This window comes from Cydia strobilella, chromosome 7 (genome assembly GCF_947568885.1).
Source record: "Cydia strobilella chromosome 7, ilCydStro3.1, whole genome shotgun sequence".
Taxonomy (NCBI): domain Eukaryota; kingdom Metazoa; phylum Arthropoda; class Insecta; order Lepidoptera; family Tortricidae; genus Cydia; species Cydia strobilella.
In genome coordinates this window covers 3,271,704-3,279,879 of record NC_086047.1, presented here as the reverse complement: position 1 = coordinate 3,279,879, position 8,176 = coordinate 3,271,704, and the positions used below count along the sequence as shown (strand labels likewise).

At 38.2% G+C, this 8,176-nt stretch overlaps 1 protein-coding gene across 4 annotated transcripts in view; it reads left to right on the top strand.

The window, feature by feature from the left end:
- The first annotated feature begins 5,053 nt into the window (after positions 1-5,053).
- The window catches only part of LOC134742932 (PDZ and LIM domain protein Zasp), a 75,075-nt gene continuing 71,952 nt past the window's right edge, over positions 5,054-8,176 (top strand). For all 4 annotated transcript variants that reach the window (XM_063676146.1, XM_063676149.1, XM_063676148.1 and 1 more), the window contains exon 1: positions 5,054-5,239. The gene's annotated coding sequence lies outside the window, so the exon portion shown is untranslated. The remainder of the gene's footprint in view (positions 5,240-8,176) is intronic.

Genomic DNA, 8,176 nt, shown 5'->3' with positions numbered 1-8,176 from the left:
TTGCAATTCAAAGTTATTATAATTTAAATCGAGCCTCAACCTGTTGAGGCGTATAATTCCAATCGGATTTAAACGGGGCAAAAAGACAAAGGTGTGAACAAGTATTTGACACAGTATCTTAACTTGTTTGACTATATTTTGGCGGGCTCCTAGCCTATAGTCGGTACTGTACTTCGGTCTTCGGTAGTGACCCTGCTTACGAAGTAGGAGGTCTCGGATTCGAATCCTGGTAAGAACATTTATTTGCACTATTTGTTCCCGAGTTATGGTTTTTTTAAATGGTTTATGGTTAATTTCTATATAATATGTACGTATTATATATAACTATATATTAAATATATCGTCGTCTAGTACCACCAACACAAACCTTATTGAGTTTATTGTCCAAAAAAAAATTGATTGATTATATCAAAGAACAAAATCTAATTAAAAATAGACAGCGCGTGTTCCGGTTAATAAACAAATACAGAACGGTAATTTGTACGACAAATTCATAACTAATCAAAAGTTTCATTTTTGATACAAGGTTCTATCGTGGACTGTAATTTTTTAAACATCAGTCAACTAATACTCACCGAGTCAACTACATATAACAAACCCAAACACAATTAGGTTGCGTTGTTTTATTTTTATTTATTAAAATCCGGGCAGGAACATCGATTTTTGGCATTTGCTGGTGCAGTTTCAATCCAAACGGTACCTTATTGGGCATCAAACAGGCCTTCAGACAAGATACTGCCTTAAATCATTTTACGGTTTAGACTCACTTGTTTTAGTCACTCGCGCGACATGTTTCGGAGAGCCTAGGTCTCCTTTCTCAAGCACTAATAGTGCGAGCAGCGTTCACGACGACCGTGTATTGCGTACTGCCGCTGCCGCGCGCCGCGTCGCTCGCTGCGCGCGCGCTGAGAAAGCCGGTTGGGGGAGGTCTTGCGCTATCGTTGTAGGCGGGCACAGTGGTGTGTTTGGGTTTGGGTCACCCAACACTTGTAGCGCCACACAGCACGAACTCACTATACAAAAAAATAAAATGATTTAATGTTAGTATGTCTCACAACAGTTTAAAATTCGAAGATACTGCCTTTAATACTTACACTGTGTGTCCGTCTCGGCAGGCCCAGGCTTTATTAATCTGACACTGCGCATCGCCGCACAAAAGGGACTTAGACTTCGTCAAGGACAAAAGTACAATAGTACAATCACCCGTAATAATATAAAAGAAAACGCAAAAATCCTACTAAGGTTAATGTCCTAGTGCTCAACATAAATATCCAATAGATGACACCCTGCTGTCACCTGCTAAGGTTAATTTGTGGACGTTTACCTTAAGTGATTACTGCATTGATTATTTTTAGGGTTCCGTACCCAAAGGGTAAAAACGGGACCCTATTACTAAGACTCCGCTGTCCGTCTGTCACCAGGCTGTATCTCATGAACCGTGATAGCTAGACAGTTGAAATTTTCACAGATGATGTATTTCTGTTGCCGCTATAACAACAAATACTAAAAACAGAATAATATAAATATTTAAATGGGGCTCCCATACAACAAACGTGATTTTTTTGCTGTTTTTTCCCGTAATGGTACGGAACCCTTCGTGCGCGAGTCCGACTCGCACTTGGCCGGTTTTTTTTATATTATTTTGACCCATGTTCTTTCACTGATATGCGTTAAAATTGTTAAATAACAAACGAAACCGTCAACGCCATCTATACGAGAGTAGGCCAAAGGTAGTGGCGCCATCTGATCGAGAATCAAATTTTCTAGGCACGTTTTTTCCTTAGACTGTATCCATCTATTACGGAGTTATATCTATCTTTGGTGATTATAAATCGGAATATATGAAAGTATGGTAATATGTTAAATTATTGAAATTTTAAATAATTGATTTAGACGCATTTCCCCTACACGCAAAAACGGCTGAACTGATTTCGATGAAATTTGGTAAACATATAATATTTAATCTGCAGTTCATGAAGAATATAGCATATAGGAAACTTTTTATTCCGGAATTAATCACCTAAAAGAGTGCAAGGGGGGTTGCAAATTAATACGAGTGTATACCTACATAGGAGAGGGGCGGCACCCGAGTGGGGGCGGTTCAACGACTTCTACGAGTATAACAAGTAATTAGTGTCCGATCGACCCGACTGTAACCGGATTTTTTGCTGAAACCGAAACCGAACCTTCGGCCAAACGTGATTTTTATGCCAAAACCGAAACCGAAACTTCGGTCGGACACTAGGTATTTCTGGTAATATGACACGGTGATGGCTTTGCAAATAAGCGCTGGTGACCTAGTAGCAGTAACAGCGTGCGACTTTCAATCCGGAGGTCGCGGGTTCAAACCCCGGCTCGTACCAATGAGTTTTTCGGAACTTATGTACGAAATATCATTTGATATTTACCAGTTTCTTTTCGGTGAAGGAAAACATCGTGAGGAAACCGGACTAATCCCAATAAGGCCTAGTTTCCCCTCTGGGTTGGAAGGTCAGATGGCAGTCGCTTTCGTAAAAACTAGTGCCTACGTGAATTCTTGGGATTAGTTGTCAAGCGGACCCCAGGCTCCCATGAGCCGTGGCAAAAATGCCGGGATAACGCGAGGAAGAAGATATGGCTTTGCAAAGGTGATGTCAGATATTTTTGCGACGTTTTCCGTATTAGGTATTTAAACTGGGGGGCCTCCAGTAGACCGCAACGGTGATGGGATCCAAGGGGGGTCGGACACGAAACAAATAAAAAAAGGAAAAGTTCGGGAATTAAAAGATTTAACGGCCATGAGATTTGTCGATCTGAATCAGTAAATATTCTAATGAGTTGCGATGTAGTTCTTTATTACTTAACATTTTCGCTTCGGCAATTCGTGTAACAACTCTTAATTAATCATACTTTGCATGGGGTCTTTCGACTATTTTTACAAATTAGGTCATATTTATTTTTACTCTACGATCAATACTTTAGGAGCTACAGTATCTACGATCTACGAGGGTTGTTCTACGATCAATAAAAAGTATTGATCGTAGAGTAAAAATAAATTTGACCTAATTTGTAGAAAATTTTATGTAGAAACTTTTGTCCGAAGTGATTATAATGCTATTCGAACAGATATTCGAGATATATTATGAGCAAAAATCTGAGAAAAGGTACCTTACCCCCAATTTTTGTATGTCTACGACTTGGCTCTCACAGTTCAAACTAAGAACTTCGAAATTGGGGAAATGGTACTGAAGCACAGCCAAGCACGAAGAGAAGTAGATGTTACTTTTTGCGGGAAAAGGCTCCAACATAATTCCTACCCGAACCCTCGACCGATCTCTAATAATATTGCGCCGCCAGATATACGCAGATCACACGCCGCCCCAAGGGAATGTGAGAAATCTAAGTAACACTAAGACTTGCACTGCGTGTAGTGCGTGTGCTATCAAAGTCGTCGCAGACTTGTCTTGGTCTGACTCTATAGAGTTGTTCTAATAGGTCAGACGTTCGATCCTTACTGTTGGTTTATCCCTCACGAACCACTGGTGGTCCCTGAAAGTACTTACATAGTAATTACAGTCAGCTGCAGAGAAAAGGTAGGTACCCCACGTCCATACTAATTTACAAAACTTTGTATGCAGGGGGTTTCTTTGTATTGTATGTACCTATGTAAGTACTTTCACCTGTAATGTGGACCTGTGGGTCCGCTAATTTACAAACGGCACCGATGGTATATACAAGGTGTATAGATATATCGGTATCGTGCTGATAAGGAAAAGTAGAAGAATATTTTCCCCTCACTAGCTCGGAAAGGTGTCTTTTATCCTTTAAAACAAGCGGGGGAAAACGCATTTTATCCACTAGTGGGGAAAGTAATTTGACCTTGGATGGAGCGTGTTTAAGTAGCTTGACAGATAACAAAACGTAAAACGCTCATAATAATGGTTCGTTCGATATTAATTATCATTAAACAAATGGTTTGAGAATCTAATAAAAAATACCAAAAATTTAGCTTTATTTAATGATTTTATGCCATAAACCTTAAAGTTCCATAAGAAACGTTTGCTTTTTAATAATGATGTTAAATATAATTCTGATTCTGAACGCACAAGTTGAGTCGATGCAATTTTAAAACGCATCATTGACATTTCATACCGTAAAAAAATTGTGATTCCAGTGATGAAGATGATCTAACGCCTGTGGATGTTGCACTTTCCTCGCTATAGTGAGGTGAAAAGTTTTGTGTTACACACGGGTGCAAATGTATTTTACTTCTCGTGTGTTGAAACACTCGCTACGCTCGGGATTCTATTTTAGATTCAATTTTTTCACGTATAGAATCCTTTCGCTTGCTCGTTTTTCAATTCCACACTCGCGGGTAAAATACAACTTTGCACCCTTGTATAACAAATAACTATTTTAATGCGAAAAAAATTACAACCCGCAATTGCCAATAATTTTCCCGTCAAAATTTATTTCTTCTGCCTTTTCTTTATCAGAATACTAAACAGATGTAGTGAAGAACTTACTTTTTGTACGGAGTCTTCCCTCTCAATTTTCTCCAAGGATTTCTACAACGACCTGTCGTGCGCGGCCGTCATTTATCTGGCAGTCATTGTACGGAACCATATTATAAAACACAATACTAGTTGTAAAAAAGCTAAAAAAATATAAAATAAAAATAAAAAATACCTAAAATAAAAATAAAAATAGTTTATTTACCAATATATTGGAAAGTTCTATTATTCACAGGCAGAAAAATATGTCATAAAAAACTATATAACGCATTTGGGTAAAAAAATCGATTAACGTGCAAGAATAGGTACATCAATAGCTGAGACAAAAAAGCTTAAAAACCATTAAGATGCATGTCCAAGAGTTTAGCGGTTCCTCTAATCATAGGTGATCACTGGCAACAAAAACATTACATTAAATGGATTAACTCGCAAAGCTAAGGGTAAAAAAACTACTAAGATGCATCCTAGGGCAGAGGTTCTAGTTCTAGACCACAGTTTTGCAGGCTTTGTGGGTGGGACCGGGCATCGTCCTGCAGCGCGCGCGCGCGCCGCTGAGCTCGAGCGAGTCTCACTCGCGCGCCACAACTCGCCCGGACACCACGAACGAACGATCGCCGTCCGCCGCCGGTGTCGTATTACCGACCTAAAAATACCCGCGAGCGCGATCGCCTTTTACAAACTGCGCGTTGTTTTGAACCAGTGATTGACAGTGCCAAGTGAAGAACCACTAAACAGCGATATCAAACGTGAGTATTATAAAATATTAAATCCTATTACCGCATCGGTAAGCAGAAAATGGTTTCGGAGAATAGCTAGTGCTAAATTGGGAGTAAGCTTGAGGAAATTCGAGATGCTAGGTTTAATTTGCTAGCCGAGCCGATATTTATGTGTGTGGCGTTAATTTGATCTATTTGCGTCCAATCTTTCAGCACCATGCCGTTGCCCGAGTTTCAGTTATTTTCTATTAAATAATCTGTAATTAGTTTCCTGCAGTTCTGTTCAAAGTTTAAGTAAGTTTCAGTGACAATTTAGTCACCAGACTTACCTAACGTAATCATGATTAATCCCAATATTAATGCTACGTGTCCAGGATTAATGTGGCACAGACAAAATGCGATTGCTTGCCAAGAATTGCAAAATGCAATGGTAGCCGATCAGTTTAAGTCCTGGCTAGAACGCAGACGGACGCCTGTGACGACATCTATGACCGCAATTTTGTTATTCAGTGGCAGTTAAAGCCAACTTCAATCACCTCTGTTAGAAAGATCATGAAAAGTCTGAAATAACCTGAAATAACAACATTCTAATAGATCTTGACGTATCAAGGAGTATAGTGTCAACATCATCTAACGTAATGATCTGAAAATATTTCAGAAAGACTGAGGAAATGTTTATGAAAAACAACATGAAGGAAAATTCTTGGCTGGTACTGAGGAAATCCACGGTAAAACGTAATTTACGCTTGGTTACCTAACTAACGCTATAATTTCTATGTAAATCAGCAGATATAAACATTTTAACATTTAAATTCACGCAAATTTGCAACATCTAGATGCAAAACAACTTAACGTTGTAATAAAACGCGAATAAATTGATAAACAACAATAGGTACATCACTAAGAACTGATCTTACTAAGTCATGAATTCTATTTATTTGCAAAGGATTACATTGCCTTGTTATGTCACATGTAATTCAGTGAGATGGGAATTTTGTGTGTACGTAACTACGTAAATTACGTCCAGTTCAGTTGGGTTGCCGCCAACCAGTGTCAGCAAGTTCAATGCCTACGAATTGTACATGTTTTTTTTCGTAATTTTCTCTTGAAAGTGATGCCGTAGGTACTTATTCATACTTACTGGTTTAAGCAATCCAAAATAAAACGAGAATAAGAAACAGCATATAACTTTTGTTTGGACTCAAGTTTTCAAGAAACCAAAAATAGAGAAAAGAAATTACAATATTGTGACGAATTTCCAATAAGAAGCAATAAGAAACACCGTAAATTTTCATAAAGTCTCTGTAAACAAGTTTATTGTTTCGTTCCGCCAATGCTTTGTGCATTATTATCCAAATCCAATGAGTTTTGTTCATTCAGAGGTGCAAAATCAGATCGCGAAATTAAAACCGGTTGGTGCCATGCCATAGGTGCTTACCCGAACCTTAGACCGCGGAGGCTGCATTATTGTGTTCAGAGTCATTCCTAAGCAACAACTTTATAATTACTGAAGGGAAAATTCTTACTGGACCTTGTGAAAATATGGCAGGGTCGTGACAAACCTTGGACTCCATTGATTATCGTTGAAGAATTCAGTATTTTTTTATTACTGTTTCGTTAAGATTTTATCGCTGGCAGTAACATTCAGTTTCATTTACAACTTTTACGTAATTGCTGAGTTTTGTAAAGATCTGGCAGATTGCGGTTTGCGATAGTGTAATTATAACAGATGTAATTTGGGAAGACAAGTAACACCGATGCTTTGATCTCGAATTGTTTTGAATTCGGAGTTAGGTTAATTTTAGTTTTTAGGCCAGTCCGAGATATTTTTTTCACCTCAGCAGCTCGAACAAGCCTTCTTTCGTCACTCCCTGGAGTGAGGAAAGTCGCACTTCCCTCACTCCAGGGAGTGAAACAAAGTAGCTTTTTAATTTAGTGAAGGCCATGAACTGCCACTTCATACTTTTATTGTTTCTCTGTATTATTCTGTGTAATTCGAAATACATTTTAACCTTTAATATGTTCTCACTACTGAGGTGAAAAATTATGTGTGAAACACAAGAACAAAGTTATTTTACATCTCGTGTTTTTGAGTCCCTCGCTACGCTCAAGATTCTAACTTAGAATCAATCACTTCGCTCGTGATTCAATTATAGAATCCTTTGCTTTCTCGGGACTCAAAATAAACACTCGCAAGAAAAATCAACTTTCCTCTCTTGTTGCACAATAGTAGATTGTTAACCAAGGGATGAAAGGCACTCATTTCTGCCGAGGTGTCTTGGCGCTCGAACGCAGTGAGAGCGCCAATAGTCCGAGGCAGAAATGATGCCTTTCACCCGAGTTAAACACTCTACTTTTCATTTCGAATACGAGGAAAGTAAAATGCATGTGTTTTTTCAAAAACATGACGAATAATACATTTTTATAGTATTTATTGAGGGAACTTTCAATTAAAAATTCAGGCAAAAGTATCGTTATTTATGGAATGGAGAGTCAAGTATCACAATGGAAATTGTATAACAAATCCATTTAAACTCAAATTTCAATTGCTTATCGTAAAAAAATTAAAAATATCGTACTTCGAACGTAAAATGCTCTAGTGCAGACACGTATCATTTTCTGCGCACCTTTTAGAACAACAATGACCCTCTTTCAGAGCATGAGAAATGAAAATAACTATTGCTGTGTTTCTAATGGGATAGACAACTGAATTGTAATTTAAGTATAATGTGGTATAATTACAAGTAGAAGTACTAAGTAGATTCTAATTAGCTACTAATTACTGCAAAAACACCACGCCTTACCAAAAACCAACCGTTTTACCAACCACTAGACCGACCAACCACCACCAATCCTACCAAGCAACTGAGTAAATTGTTTGGGCTGTAAGTCGGTATGATTATTAGCATCGTAATTTGTTAACTATTTATTGAAAAGGTAAAGTGCAGCTACTGCAGCTGTGGCAAT